Raw genomic sequence first — 16542 nt, forward strand, 5'->3', positions numbered from 1 at the left:
CCGCCTTTACATTGGACATGTCATGCTGCCTCTTTTGGGACCAAGGGAAAATATACCCTAATTAAACCTCTTCCACCCCCTACTCTGCCACCTCCCTCTAAATTGTCTGTGACACACCCATCCCCATGGTGGTCTACCCCCATCCAGAGACCTGTGGTTCTTAATGCAACTGGTTTACAAATGACTATCACTCTGTTCCCCACTGACTGGTATCTCAGTACAACATTTGCTAACTATTCTCAGTTTACCAAAGTAGGTGAAAGAATGTTGCTATGAGTAATTTCAAACTCATTTGAATTGAATGGATGGGAATTACACAAGAACATCTTTCAGAGTAGCAGCCGTGTTAGTCTGTATCCGCAAAAAGAACAGGAGTACTTGTGGCACCTTAGAGACTAACAAATTTATTAGAGCATAAGCTTTCGTGGACTACAGCCCACTTCTTCGGATTCAAGAACATCTGAAAATGGCGAGCCCTCACAAATTACCTCTCAGAAGGCTGAAACTCGTTGCAGGAAGCTGACTCAGCGGCTCGAATCCAACGCTTGGAACATGTCCTAGGGCTACTAGGCGGGGGCGGGGGGGTTATAACAGGGATTTGCACTTAGCTCAACCAACCGTTTGTTGGGAAATGTTATTCTAACCCTCAATCAGGGTTGGAAGGGACCTCAGGATGTCATCTAGTCCAACCCCCTGCTCAAAGCAGGACCAACACCAACTAAATCATCCCAGACAGGGCTTTGTCAAGCCGGGCCTTATAAACCTCTAAGGATGGAGATTCTACCATCTCCCTAGGTAACCCATTCCAGTTCTTCACCACCCTCCTAGGGAAATAGTGTTTCCTAATATCCAACCTACACCTCCCCCACTGCAACTTGAGACCATTACTCCTTATTCTGTCATCTGGTACCACCAAGAACAATCTAGATCCATCCTCTTGGGAACCCCCTTTCAGGTAGTTGAAAGCAGCTATCAAATCCCCCTTCATTCTTCTCTTCTGCAGACTAAATAATCCCAGTTCCCTCAGCGTCTCATTGTAAGTCCCCTGCCCCCTAATAATTTTTGTTGCCCTCCCTGGACTCTCTCCAATTTGTTTCTGTGGCGGAGGGCGGGCTGAAAACTGGACGCAATGCTCCAGATGTGGCCTCACCAGTGCCGAATAGAGGGGAATAATCACTTCTCTTGATCTGCTTGCAATGCTTCTACTAATCCAGCCCAATGTGACCAGTTACCCATATTGAATGCAGACACAGCAATATTTGATAAATTGGTTACTGTCCATTCAGTAGGTTATTTCCTACTTATTCATAAATAATGAAGATGCTCTAAGCGGATGGGAGAGAGCTGTCCCATCCGTGTAGTTAATCCATCTTCCTGAGAGGCGGTAGCTATGTTACTGGGGGAAGTTATGTTGGTGGGTGTGTAAGCTGTGGTGTCTACATGTATATGTAAAGATAATCAAACCCCATTTTAAAACCACTGTGGTCTGGGAATAGAAAAGGAGCTCTCTGAGGCAGGGCCTGTCCTTCAAAATCCTTAAGATCTCTGAGTTTCCTACATACGTGCCATGGGGGTATAGCTCAGTGGTAGAGTGTTTGATTGCAGATCAAGTGGTCCTTGGTTCAAATCCAAGTGCCCTCTCACAAGCCTCTTCCTTTAACAAAAATAATTGCATATCCATGAAATTGATGGAAACACTCAATGTTTTCCTGTGCAAATGCATAAAAACCTAATAAACATGTCCCTCAGCTGAAATCAGTTTCAATTGTCTAAGTGTCTTGTTTATGTTTTCATCAATTAAACAAAGGCACATGAAGACACATTTGCAGGTCCTTGGCCTCCATGGGCTACAATGTGTAGAAGAAAAAGAACCACATCCACTTGGGAGGAATGGACTAGCTTGTATTACATTTGGTAAGTTGCCATTGGGACTGAAAATTCTACTGGAGGTGGACAGGAACCTCTAACAAAAATAAGATAACCAAAATTTACCAAACTACCTGGTATACATTCAATCCTCTGTTTGTGCACACAATATAAATTGGGGCTCTAATAAATGTCAACCTTCCTTTAACACAGATCATTGTACCTTGTAACTTTCAGATGCATTAACATGGCAGCTGTGGGCTCTGAGAAGCAGGATGGGCCCTGTGTGATAAAGTTCATGCAACATTCCCCTCTCATCCCAGCCCTGGTATGTTGCCAGTAGCCTGCTGTCCCTGGGTAGCAGCAAAAGATGCTTCCCACCATTCAAGGGACCCCAGCCTGGGACTAAAGTCAGTTTCAGGCTTCTCCTTTCTCTCTTCTTGGAATCAAGATCATGTTTTTACCATGAGTTAAAGCAGTCCGAACACCCAGAGTCTGGATCAATGTCACAAGTTCCCAGTGTCTCCATGGAAGACAATTTGTTACATCCCAGATGAGTGGAGTTAAATTGGTTCTCAGCCTGACTCCTTTGCTCTTAATGCTGAGGATATTGTCCCACCATGGGGCCAATTCCCGCCTCTCTTTCATACAGAAGCACAATTTTCTTTACACAGACACAGGAACAGCAAGATCTTTCTCTATCCCTTGTGTAAATCAGGGTGTCAAATTCCATGGAACCTTCCTCTTCTGCAATGGAAACAGTGGACAAGCAGGGGACCCTGGGCACATCCAGCCCTGGGCACATCCAGCCCTGGCAGTGAGATGTTCCCTCTCCTCTTTCTTCATGCTTCTGTTGTTATTTCATGGATTGTCTGGGATGAGAAAAAAGCTGAGTTCACTCCAAGTGGAGGGGAGAAAGACCAGTGAAAATCTCAGGACCCAACCCCTGCTACCAGGATCACTGAGGTGCTGGGAATCTGCCTGGGAAAGGGACTGTGTGAATTGTCAAAGTGGGGAATGAATAAGCATCTACAACAATATCTATGTACGAGGCATGGGTTGCATCTCCAGGTACTTTTTTTCACCCTGCTGCTTTGCTCATGCCCAGAGGGGATATGGCCCAGCAGTCTCCCTGCGTGAGTTTCAATCCAGCTCAGTGAGGGACAAGTGCCAAGTGCATGGAAGGTCTGTGGGGGTTTCTGCTCCTAAGTCACCTTGGTACATTTAAGATTCCCACCCGCTGTGCTGGTTGGGACAATGGTGTAGATGAGAAGGGTTAATCCTCCAGCACTGGAAGGAAAGGTCCCATCTGCACAGACTGAGAGGCAAGGAAATGGAGAGGCAGTCAGTGCTCAGAGAGGAGAGAGGTCAGTGATTTACACCCAACAGGGGACACTGTCTTTTTGAGGTGAGTGCAGCTTGCTTTGGATGGTGCTGACGATGGATAGAAAAAAGGCTGGAGTCAATGACAGATGAGACCATAAAAGGGGAAGGGGAATGGCAGCTCCACAGAAGGTCCTGGGTGCTCAGATGCCCCAGTTATTGCACCCTGGTCTGTTGTAGAGAGAGAAAAGACCCAGTGAGACCCAGCCCCCCTACAGTGATCCCATGGACAAGAATCTGGTTGAGAGTGGGGTGAAGGTTCCCTCTGGGCAAAGGGGAGCTGAAATCCCTCAGTGTCCTGCAATTTAAGTAATGCAAGCTTCAAACCCTGCATGGGTGTGGGCTGAGGTGCATCAGCAGAACTTTGGGCTGGACGGGGCAGCAGGTTTGTGTAATTTTTGGTGGTGCCCAGAATGGGACCAAGTCCTGCCCCCACCACACACACACCTGTAAGGCTCTGGGAGGGAGTTTGGGTGTGGGAGGGAGAGGGGTTGGGCTCTGGGAGAGAGTTTGGGTACAGGGTCTAGGCTCAGTCAGGGGGTTGGGGTGCAGGAGGGGATGGGGACAGTTTGATGAGGGGAGGGAGTTTGCATGCAGGTGTAGAGTCTGGGTTGGGGCAGGAGTTTGGGGGTGCAGGAGAGGGTGAGGGGTGCAGCATTTACCTCGGGCATTTCCCAAAAGTGACCCGCACCCCCCCTCTGGCAGCAGCCCCTTAATGGGAGGGCTGGGGGTGTTTCTGCGCACTGCTGTCTACAGACTCCACCCTTGCAGCTCCCATTACCACACTTGGCAGAGTTGGCACTCAGGGTGGGGCAGTGCGTGTAGAACCCCCCTGCTGCAGGGGCCGCAGGGACATGCCAGCTGCTTCCAGGAGTGGTGTGCCACAAGGAGCGAGGGCGGGCAGGAAACTGCCTTAGCCCCCTTGTGCTGCTGCTGGTGGTGGTGGGGGTCCCCAGGCCCTTTTAAATTGCCCAGGGGCAGCAGGCGGGACCAGGGAGGACCCTCCCAAGGGCCTAACGTTGCTTTGCACAATGATAAATCTTGGAATAGGATAGAAATGAAATGTCAACTGAACCTAAGGAATTAAAAACCTCCGGATTCTTGTGTGTACACTGACTCCAAACGGAAACTGTAATTTGACTCACTTTGTGTCTGCGGCCATTAAAATATCAAGGCAGTCATTCCAGTGATTGTGACACTGGGTTTGGGGAGGCTTTGGTCTTATTAAAATTTAAGTAGCATGTTACACTTGTGTTTTTAAAGGTGGCTTCCCCAAGCAATTCCAAATTGTTCTTCCCATAGCTAGGTGATGGTGGGCAGCAGGGGATCTCCCCAGTCTGGTGGAATCTCCCTGGGTCCCACTGTTAGTTCTCCATCCTTTCTCCCCCTAACCACGCACACCACTCCCCTCCCCATTATCGATGTTTTAGAGCAACCCCTCCCTTCCTCTCTTTTATGGGATACAGACTCTCTGTGACAGAGACTGACTGGGGCTCCTCTCTGCACGGCCTCAATGGGGAAGGAAAGAGACGGGGGATGGGGGGAGAAGATGGGCAGAAGGTGTCAAATGGGGCTAAACCAGAATAGAAGAATTTTCTTCCTGTTAAAATGTCCTAGAGTCTCATTGCTGAAAAGCCAGGTCTTTAATTAGGTTTGAACCAGCATCTTTTCAATTACCAGGCAAAGGTGTGAACCACAGAGACTGATAACTGCCTACTTCCCAACTTTGTTTAAGAAGCACCTGCAGTGGTGCAACTGGTTAGTGCAAAGGGGAATACTGCTGGGGTTATGAGTTCAAGCCTTTTCTAGAGCACCGGTTTCTACTACTATGTAGCTTCTCCAGCTTGCTTTGCCCAATTCACATAGAAAGTGCCATACTAGGGAAAGGAGAGTAAGTTCTAAAATGTGGAAGTGGGTGCATAGCTGTGAAACATCCACCCTGTGGTGCCATTAGTTCCAGTAGATGGTTTACTGGCAGGGTGAATTAATTTATTTGCTGCTGAGAAAGCTGCCAGGACAGGTCTCTGGGCACCAGATTTCCCTGCTTCTTTCAGCACACCCCCGGCTCCTTCCCTGCCCCAGTCAATGCTGTAGGAGCATCCTATAGTGTAGTTAGCAGCTTCAGAGCCTCAGAGTTCAAGCCTCAGAGAAGACAATGGTTTTTGCTCCCTGCTTCAGATTTTCTAACGGAAATCAGAGAAAAGAAACTATAGGAGAGTGGTTTCTAGACACCCTCCCACCCATCTAACACACACACACACACACACAGACTTTTCTAAGGCATTAACTTTTCCTTCTCTATGGAGTTTGTATTCTCCATAGAGCAAAATAAAACAAAAACATGCAAGTCTAAGCCTAATACAGTATGAAACTCAATACAGATAAAATCTCACCGTCAGAGATTTTCCAATAAACTTCTTTCGCAGACTAGACTTATTTCTAGTCTGGGCCCAATCTTTTCACGTGGTATAGTCCTTGTTCCAGCTCAGGTGGTAGCTAGACAATCTCTCATGACTGCAGCCATCTTTCTTCTGTTCCATCCCCTTATATAGCTTTGGTACAAGGCAGGCATACTTTGTCTCTCTCCTGGGGAAAAGCCCCAGGTTTAAGATGAATTCCTGTACCAGGTGACATGGTTACATGTCCTGTGAGACCCCAAGCCTTCATTCTTCCTGGTCTGACTCACAGATGGTGCAGCACAGAGCCATCTACAGTCAATTGTCTTGGTTATTGGGAGCCATCAAGATTCCAAACCACTATTAATGGCCCACACTTTGCATAATTACAAAAGGACTTCAGAGTTATATTTCATATTTCTAGTTTCAGATACAAGAATGATAGGTTCATACAAATAGGGTGAACACACACAGTAGATTATAAGCTTTGTAACGATACCTTACAAGAGACCTTTTGCATGAAGCATATTCCAGTTACATTATATTCCCACTCATTAGCATATTTTCATAAAATCCTATGGAATGCAATGTCACAGCAGGTAAAAGGTATTACTGCAGTACCTAGGAGCAGTTGAGTTTCATGTTCAGGCTGTGGTATGAGTTCCTCCAGGGTTCTCGTAAGCACACAGGGATCTTGGCAGGTGCTCTCGACACAGAAATGGCCCAGATACGATAAAGTGATGGGGATTGCATTTTCCTTTTTTATTTTTGTATTTCCAATGACATTTCTGCTTGTGATTTCGTTTTGCTTTGTATAACTGTGTTTTCTCCTGGATTTTATATTTAACTAAAAAAGAATAAGGCCTCAGGGCCCTGGATGGAGGAGCAGGCTGGGGCTAGGACTGCTAGGAGAGCGAGAGTAGTAGGTCCTCCCTGCCAGAAAAAATTGTCCCCACAGAGTCCTCCCTGCCGGAAGTCAATAAAGGTCAAGGGGTCCCCTGCTGGTCCCATGGTATAAGGGCCAGCACTCAGGGCTTTGAATCCTTCAATTGAAGCTCAAGATTGAGTGGGACCTTGGGTTCTTTTGGTTTCCAGCTAACCATACTGGGGTTTCCAAAGCTTCATCTTGCTTTCTCAAATGACATGTTAGCCTGTCTTTTGCCCGCTAGCTGTTGTGACTTGAGCACAAGAGGGGACGTTTGATCCAGAAGGCTGGTCGTGCCTGGAGTCCTCTATATAGGGATGCGAGCTGCATATCCTCTGAGTCCTGAAGCTGGGCTACAGCCTGGCCTAGGAGGCAGCCCTATTTGTTGAACTACTGGCCCAAAGTCACTTGGGTGGTGTTGGCATTCCCCAGGAATGCTGAAGGGTGGGCCTAAGGGAGGGAGGCTTAATACTTCTCCCTATCAGTCAGGGCAGAAGAGGAGGGCTGCAAGAGTGGGCACATTGATGAGCTGGGCCTTCCAGCATTTGGTTGGGGAGGAGGTGGGGAACATGAACTGGGAGAAGCGGTTGCTGGCCTGTAAGGAATGGCTTGGCCATGGCCGGCTTTAGCAAGTGCGGAGCCTGATTTGTGGGGCTTATCCTCACCAGGAAGCACTCCGAGTCTTTGGCGGCACTTTGGATTCCCGTGCTCCGGCCCGGAGAGTGGGGCGGCGGGGCTTGCCGCGCTCCAGCTGGGGGAGCGGGGCCGCGGGCTTGCTGCGATCTGGCTGGGTGCGGGGCCCTCTTAGGCGCGGGACCCGATTCTGGGGAATTGGGGGAATCGGCCTAAAGCCAGTCCTGGGCTCAGCCGGTGGCATAAGTGGACCTTGTCATTAGCCTACAAAGTTGTGATGCTCAAGACCTATCTTTTGGCTATGGGGAATTTCCTCAGCCATGTATTTCCCCCTGCTCCACGATTGCTGCTGAGACCGAACATGATGGACTTCCACTTCTTGTGGGGCAATAGGATGTCCCTATCAAGTCAGGAGAAGTGTGGCTTTTCTGCCATATTAGAAGGGGGGTTGGGCCTGGTGGGCTTTGAAGCCTTTTACGGCTCTACTTTTTTGTTTTTCAATTTTCAGTGGGTGGCTGAGCTAGAGGTCAGGTCAGGCCCGAGGGGAATGGCGAGGCAACCATAAAGAATGCAACTGACTCTTCGGATATGGCTGTATCTTTTTTTACCCCACTGGGTGCAGCACCGGGTATGGGATGGCCGATGGTGGTGGAAGAAATTAGGAAGCCCCCCCATCTAGTGTTCTTCTACTCCCACCTTAGATCCTACAGGATTTCCAGTGGGTGGCTAGGTGGAAGGTGCTTGCAGGATGGCTTCATCCACAACAGTGGCCACCCTCACAGCAGTGGTGGCCACAGCAGCGAGGCCCCCACTTCAGGTCAGTCTGAACAGACGTCAATGTACCACTGGGTGAGACACGCCAATTTTAGGGAGCTTCATCTGAAGGTGAGCAATTGTCCCCAGAACTTACTGACAGGAGCTTTAAAGTATTTGCAAATGTTTGTGGCCGGCATGTACAGAGCAAAGGCTGCCCAGGGGCACTATGTCAGGCTCTGGCACTGCTTGTGACAATGGACCATTTTCAGCCACCAGGTAACCCAGGATCTAAGGCAGGAATGGGCTGAGGAAAAAAGTCAAGCTTAGCAAGGCAGGCAAAAATTCATCTTGCCTTCATGGGCCACTTGCAATGATGCCCTTTTTGTGTGCCATGGCCGAAAAAAACATCACAGACAGAGAAGCAGCCGGCCAAAAACAGGCCCTTCATGTGTTAAAGTAGCTTAGTTGGGAGAGCGTTAGATCGAAGATCTAGAGGTCCCTGGTTCAATCCCAAGCTTTAGCATACTCTTTGTGTGCAGCAGTGGGCTGTTTTCTGGAAGTGCAGCAGTGCCTTTACCCACCATGAGTCCCTCATTTCGGGTTCCCAAGCAAGAAAAGAAAGCGTGGACTTGTGCACTGAGTTGGCCCACCTGACCTTTCTTTCTTCTTTTGCTCTTTCTCAGCAAGGGGAAGAAAAAGAAGCTCTCCTTCAAGCTGGCGTCAGAAGGGCGACGTAAGGATGACTTCCTGAGTGCCGGCTCCAGTCCTTTGCTCTACCAGGTGACCTATGGAAGGGCTGCCGCCACTTTCTTCAGGTTCACACATCGGTGTGTTCAGAATGGAGAGGGGTAACTAGTGGTGTTCCGCAATGACCAGTCCTAGGACCAATCCTATTCAACTTATTCATAAATGATCTGGAGAAAGGGGTAAACAGCGAGGTAGCAAAGTTTGCGGCCAATACTAAACTGCTCAAGATAGTTAAGACCAATGCAGACTGTGAAGAACTTCAAAGAGATCTCACAAAACTAAGTGATTGGGCAACAGAATGGCAAATGAAATTTAATGTGGATAAATGTCAAGTAATGCACATTGGAAAAAATAACCCTGTGGTGGGGCGGCTGCCCCAAGCCAGGAGAGGGTGGGCTGCGGCAGGCCTAGGTGCCTGTGTAGACGCGCGGCCAATCAAAGAAGGGCTTACAGAGAGCCAATCAGAGGACAGATTGGGGCCAGCCAATCAGGGCCCGGCTCCGCCATATAAAAGACTGCCCAGAGTGAGAGCAGTCAGTCTGTCCCAGGCCTTCAGAGGGGAAGGTTTGTCTCCAGAGCTGGGAGGGCAGCACCGCGGACAGCGCAGTGCAGGCCAGCTTGAGAGAGTGGGAGAAGGCCCTACTCCATAGCCTGCCAGGTGACAGGCCTGGGAGGAGGAGGCCTAGTGCAGAGAAGGGCTGTTGGGGAAGCGGTTCAGAGGAGGAAGGAGAAGGAGGACAGCAAGACTGTCGCCAGAGGGCCTCTGGACCAGGACTCAGAGTAGTGGGCGGCCCTGAGTTCCCCCCCCCCCTTTTCCCTTTTGTGTTCTGTGGTGCCCTACGCATAGCCATAGGCCGCAGGGAGCGGCCAGCCAGAACCACGCCAGACCTGGGACTGCAAGGATTGGGTTTGAAGGTGTGGGGCTGTTGATTAACTTTCCCCCCCCGGAAGGGAGTGTGAATCGACAAAGGGACACTGTCGGAGGACAGTGTTCCGGAAGAGGATGCCGTACGTTGGGAGCAACGCAAGTCCGTGCACCTAACAAAGGCGAGACAACAGGCGGGACGCCACCCGAAGAGGGCGGTCTACTGGTTCGAACTAATTCCCCGAGACGACCAGGAGGAGGTGCCGCAGCGGTGAGCTACAACCCTGTCACAAACCCCAAGTACACATACAATATGATGGGGGCTAATTTAGCTACAACTAATCAGGACAGAGATCTTGGAGTCGTCATGGATAGTTCTCTGAAGACAACCACGCAGTGTGCAGCTGCAGTCAAAAAAAGCAAACAGGATGTTAGGAATCATTAAAAAAAGGATAGAGAATAAGATGGAGAATATATTATTGCCCTTATATAAATCTATGGTACACCCAATCTTGAATACTGCGTACAGATGTGGTCTCCTCATTTCAAAAAAATATATACTAGCATTAGAAAAGGTTCAGAGAAGGGCAACTAAAATGATTAGGGTTTGGAATGGTTACCATATGAGGAGAGATTAAAGAGACTAGGACTTTTCAGCTTGGAAAAGAGGAGTCTAAGGGGAGATAAGATAAAGGTATATAAAATACTGAGTGATGTAGAGAAAGTGAATAAGGAAAAGTTATTTACTTGTTCCCATAATATAAGAACTAGGGGCCACCACATGAAATTAATGGGCAGCAGGTTTAAAATAAATAAAAGGAGGTTCTTCTTCACACAGCCAACATGTCAAACTCCTTGCCTGAGGATGCTGTGAAGGCTAGGGCCATAACAGCGTTTAAAAGAGAACTAGATCAATTAATAGGTTTCAGAGTGGTAGCCATGAGCAACAGAGGGTCCTGTGGCACCTCTGAGACTAACAGAAGTATAGGGAGCATAAGCTTTCGTGGGTAAGAACCTCACTTCTTCAGATGCAAGAAGTGAGGTTTTTACCCACGAAAGCTTATGCTCCCTATACTTCTGTTAGTCCCAAAGGTGCCACAGGACCCTCTGTTGCTTTTTACAGATTCAGACTAACACGGCTACCCCTCTGATACTTAAGTGGTAGCCATGTTAGTCTGTATCAGCAAAAAGAACGAGGAGTACTTGTGGCATCTTGGAGACTAACAAATTTATTTGAGAAACAACTCTGACATCATAATCAAAAAGGCTGACAAAGGAGGTGCTGTCGTCATCATTAATAGGTCGGAATATAAACGAGAGGCTTTTAGGCAGATCTCTAACACCACATTCCTCAGGCCATTACCTTCTGATTCCACTGAGGGTTACCAAAAGAAACTACACCATCTGCTCAAGAAACTCCCTGAAAATGCACAAGAACAAATCTGCACATACATGCCCCTAGAACTCCAAACAGGGGTATTCTATCTGCTACCCAGATCCATAAAACTGGAAATCCTGGATGCCCCATCATCTCAGGCATTGGCACCCTGACAGCAGGATTGTCTGGCTATGTAGACTCCCTCCTCAAGCCCTATGCTACCAGCACTACTAGCTATCTTTGCGACACCACTGACTTCCTGAGGAAACTACAATCCACTGGTGATCCTCCAGAAAACACCATCCTGGCCACTATGGAGGTAGAAGCCCTCTACACCAACATTCCACACAAAGATGGACTACAAGCTGTCAGGTACAGTATCCCTGATAATGTCACGGCAAACCTGGTGGCTGAAGTGTGTGACTTTGTCCTCACCCATAACTATTTCACATTTGGGGACAATGTATACCTTCACATCAGCGGCACTGCTATGGATATTCACATGGTCCCACAGTATAGCAACATTTTTATGGCTGACTTACAACAGCACTTCCTTGGCTCTCATCCCCTAACACCCCTACTCTACTTGTGCTACACTGATAACATTTTCATCATCTGGACCCATGGAAAAGAAGCCCTTGAGGAATTCCACCATGATTTCAACAATTTCCATCCCACCATCAACCTCAGCCTGGACCAGTCCACACAAGAGATCCACTTCCTGGACACTACAGTGCTAATAAGCGATGGTCACATAAACACCACCCTATACCGGAAACCTATTGACCACTATACTTACCTACATGCCTCCAGCTTTCACCCAGACCACACCACATGATCCATTGTCTGTCTACTGCCAAGCGCTAAGATACAACCGCCTTTGCTCCAACCCCTCAGACAGAGACAAACACCTACAAGATCTCTATCAAGCATTCTTACAACTACAATGTAAGAATTCACCACCTGCTGAAGTGAAGAAACAGATTGACAGAGCCAGAAGAGTACCCTGAAGTCACCTACTACAGGACAGGCCCAACAAAGAAAGTAAAAGAACACCACTAGCCGTCACCTTCAGCCCCCAACTAAAACCTCTCCAGCTCATCATCAAGGATCCCTCATTCTCACAGATCTTGAGAGACAGGCCAGTACTCGCTTATAGACAGCTCCCCAATCTGAAGCAAATACTTACCAGCAATCACACAACAAAAAAACTAACCCTTGCGAAAAAGCCCATTGCCAACTCTGTCCACATATCTATTCAGGGGACACCATCATAGGACCTAATCACATCAGCCACACTATCAAACCTCATTCACCTACACATCTGCCAATATGATATATGCCATCATGTGCCAGCAATGCCCCTCTGCCATGTACATTGGCCAAACCGGACAGTCTCTATGTAAAAGAATAAATGGACACAAATCAGACGTCAAGAATTATAACATTCAAAAACCAGTAGGAGAACACTTCAATCTCCCTGGTCACTCCATTACAGACCTAAGTCACAATATTACAAGAAAAAAACTTCAAAAACAGACTCCAACAAGAGACTGCTGAATTGGAATTAATTTGCAAACTGGACACCATTAAATTAGGCATGAATAAAGACTGGGTGTGGATGAGTCATTACACAAAGTAAAACTATTTCCCCATGTTTATTTCCCCCCCTACTATTACTCGCACCTTCTTGTCAATTGCTGGAAATGGGCCATCCTGAATATTACTACAAAAGGTTTTTTTCTCCTGCTGATAATAGCTCACCTTAACTGATCACTCTCTGTGTATATATCTATCTTCCTACTGTATTTTCCCTTGCATGTATCCAATGAAGTGGGTTTTAGCCCACAAAAGCTTATGCTCAAATAAATTTGTCAGTTTCCTCATTCTTTTTGCAGATAAATTAATGGAGGTTAACTCCATTAATGGCTATTAGCCAGGATGGGTAAGGAATGGTATTCCTAGCATCTGTTTGTCAGAGGGTGGAGATGGATGGCAGCAGAGAGATCACTTGATCATTACCTGTTAGGTTCATTCCCTCTGGGGCACCTGGCATTGGCCACTGCTGGGCGATAGAATACTGGGCTGGATGGACCTTTGGTCTGACCCAGTAAGGCCATTCTTATGTTCTTAAGAAGGGAGGGGCAGAGCACTGTGACAGAGTTTCTGTAGTGTAGTTATTGTAGAGGGATGGAGGTAGAGTGAGCAGGGAGCCACCTTCGTGCTGCTGGCACATCTCTGCACACCCATTGGGGGAGGGGAGCAGAGGGCCTCCATGTGCTGCCTGGGGTAGGGGCAGTGCACAGAGCTGCCTCCCCTCCTGGGTCTATTACAGAAGTGGGTGGGTGGGGTCTTTTGGCCTGCAAGGTGCAGCAGGTCAGACTAGATGATCACACTGGTCCCTTCTGACCTTAAAGGCTCTGAGTCTAAAAGGAAGAGGGAAGTAAAGGAATTTTTTTTTAAATATTAACCAAACATTGTAATACCAGGATGACTCCAACTGCTCATTGTATAGTTTCGCCCCTTTTTTCCTCCAATGACCTGCTGGGATTTGGGACATTGATTCTCTCATTCCATTGATAAACTGATACAATGTGACTGAAATTAAACCAATGCCCAGCGGAGAAAACATCACATCACTGCAACGGCTGAGAATTGAACCCAAGTCAACTGCTTGGAAAGCAGCTATGCTCACCACTATACCAATGCTTCTAGCAAAAATGCCTCTCCTATGTGCCACTTTTGCTTGCCAAATGACTCACTCCCCCCTCCCCCCAGCACTAAGGAGCTGGCTGGAGAGGCCAGAGGCAGCCTGTCAGCTGTGAGCAGAGACAGGTTCCCAGAGTGACTGACAGATGGGGACATAGGCTCTATATCCCAGCCTGAGGTAGTGCCAACCCCATCTCTGCCCTCAGAGAAGGGACATGAAAATCAATGACCATAATGACAAATTTTACCCCAGAAGGAAGGAGACAGCTCCTTTTAAAGCACATTTTGGGTTGGTTCCTGCTACATACAGATGGTTTTGTTGCTGCTATTGCCAATCCTTGGGCTCTGCCCAGATAAGGAACGATTCAGGCTGTCACTCAAGTGAAGATGGGAGATAATTTTTTTGACAGGGATGTCTGCCTCATCTTAAGGGTGTTTGTCGGTCACCTTCTAATCTAGTGGGTGCTTGGTACATGCAGGCAGCCCCCGCTCCTGGGTCTCTCCCAAGGAAATAAAGTTTCTACACAAAATCCCAAAGCTTTTCACCAAAAGGAGGGAAAGGAAATGGCCACAAGATGCACCGAGGACATAAAGAAAGTTGTCTTAACCCCATTCTTGGGGGTAATCCATTATTTTTTGTCAAGGTTTGTTGGTCAAGGTCTTATCAAGGTCCAGACTCCAACATTAATAATAATAAAAAATAATAATGATAATAATAAGTAAATAAAAAGATTTTGGGATCCATTCAAAAGCGATTTGGCCTTCCGTCTGCCTATTGATTACCCCGCATTGACTTTGAGAAGTGATTTATCTCCACGCTCTTGGATTTGAAGAGCTGGTTAGTTTTACCCTTGGTATCCCACCAGGTTGAACAAGCCATGTTATCGATGGTGACACTAGGATTGTATCATATTATAAAAAACTGTATATAAAGATGTCATCTGAACATGAGTGTTCTGTTCTGAAAGGCTGATTCCCCCAGTTCAATTCCAAATGCTCTGCTAGAAATGCTCCCTGGGACCTCGGCACTCCGCAGCAGGAGTGAAAGGAGAAACCCCCAGCTCTGCATGTGGCTCCAGGCTGATTCATCAGGGGTGGGGGGAATTGACTTCTTTGCTGCTGAGAAGGGAGCTCGGGCAGCTCTCTGGGAATGAAGGTTCCCACCCTGACCCAGCTGCTTCATTGCCCCCAGGGCCCGGCAGGCTTAAACTGTCCCTGAGGACAGGCAGCTACTCAGTGAGCTTTCCAGGGGTAGAGCTGGCAGAGCTTGGATATCCCACTCTAGGGGCCTGAGTTCAGCCATCAGGAAAGGCAGCAGCTTTGCTCCCTTCTTCTAAACAGAGCTCCAAGGCCGTGGTTCTCAAACAGGGATCCAGGGCCCCCTGGGGGGCAGCGAGCTGGTTTTGGGGGGGAGGGGTCCACCAAAATAAACCAGAAAGTAGGGCCGGCCTTAGACTCACTGGGGCTCAGGGCAGAAATCTGAGTCCTACCACCTGGGACTGAAGCCAAAGCAACTTAACTTCATGGGGGCCCCTGTGTTGTGGGGCCCTGCACAATTGCTCTGCTGGCCACCTCTTACCGACAGCCCTGGCTTTTAATCTACTGGACATGCAGAAAAACAGTTTTTGTCACATAGGTGGGCTGTGGAGGTTTTATATCATGTTGGGGGGCGGGTCACAGAAAGAAAAAGGCTGGGAACCCCCTGCTCCAGGCAATCCCGGAGAATAAAGACTCAATCCAACTCAGTGCTGCCAACGCCAGTGATTTTGCCTTGAGTCTCATGAGAGTTATTGTTTTCCTTAAAGTCCCAGCTCCTGGAGTCAAGTGGAGATGTGATGATTTCAGCCTTTGCTCTTAAAGACACAGTACCTTTCTCGCCCTTGTAGCTGTGGAGAAAAATTCAAAATGTGACACCAGTGCACCCTAAAGGCTCATCAAACAGAAGGCAAATAAAAAGATTCCCAAATTTATTTTTACATAATCACATGATTTTAAAGCAAATCTCATGATTTTTGGTGAGCCTGACTCAGGGTTTTTGAACATTTGGGGTTGGCCATTCTGCAGACTGAGAGGTGGGCACCCTCCTTCACATCCAGCGCTCCCAGACTTTTCTAAAGTATTAACTCTTTCTTCACCTTCATGCCACTTTAATGCAGCTGGGAATCCCCATTCCTAGATGTGCTTTTCTACAGACAGTGAATTCCCCATAGGGCTGAGTCCCCACAGGGCTGTTCTGGGGGCTCCAGTCCCCCACCCCAGAACTGATGGGTCAGTAACTTCACATCACCCCTTTGTGACTCCCAGGGTCCCTGCAGGGACAGCAGCCTCATGCTGGGCTCTAGGGCACCTGGGGGGAGGGGGCAGATCAACTCCCATGTCAGGGGGCTCCTGCTGCCTAGAGGTGACCACATCCTCACAGCCCCTCCCTTCACACACAGAGGGACTTGTTTTCTGGAGCCTGACATTACAAACCCAGGGGTGAGATTTCTGAGGATTTACTCACTTAGGCTGGGCTCAGGCAGCCAGTTTCATCCAGTTATTTCACACCCCACTCTCAGTCTTTGCATTCATGGGCACTAAGAGCTGTAGCTTCAGTTGAGGAACCAGGCGATCGGACAGCTGGCTCAGCCCTCCATACTAGTAGCTTTCTCACATACAGGGAGATGGGTCAAAATTGGAATTGATGTCATGACTCGCTTCCCATAGGGGATCAATCTGTCTAAGGCTATGTCTACACTTCAAACACTGGAAATATACTTCTGACAACATAACACTGTCTACACTGGGGCTCAGGTCACATTAACTACTTCTCTCAGTGGAGTGGACTTTTCACACCCCTGAGAGATGTGGCTATGCCAGCATAGCTTTTCAGCATAGACCAGCC

General features: G+C 48.1%; 2 non-coding genes across 2 annotated transcripts; both read left to right on the forward strand.

Moving 5' to 3' along the window:
- The first annotated feature begins 1569 nt into the window (after positions 1-1569).
- TRNAC-GCA (transfer RNA cysteine (anticodon GCA)) lies at positions 1570-1641 on the forward strand. Its single transcript has one exon. It is a non-coding gene; the product is annotated as a tRNA-Cys (tRNA).
- A 6768-nt stretch (positions 1642-8409) lies between these two features.
- Positions 8410-8482, forward strand: TRNAF-GAA (transfer RNA phenylalanine (anticodon GAA)). Its single transcript has one exon. It is a non-coding gene; the product is annotated as a tRNA-Phe (tRNA).
- The last annotated feature ends 8060 nt before the right edge of the window (positions 8483-16542 follow it).

This window comes from Chrysemys picta, chromosome 16 (assembly GCF_011386835.1).
Source record: "Chrysemys picta bellii isolate R12L10 chromosome 16, ASM1138683v2, whole genome shotgun sequence".
NCBI lineage: Eukaryota > Metazoa > Chordata > Testudines > Emydidae > Chrysemys > Chrysemys picta.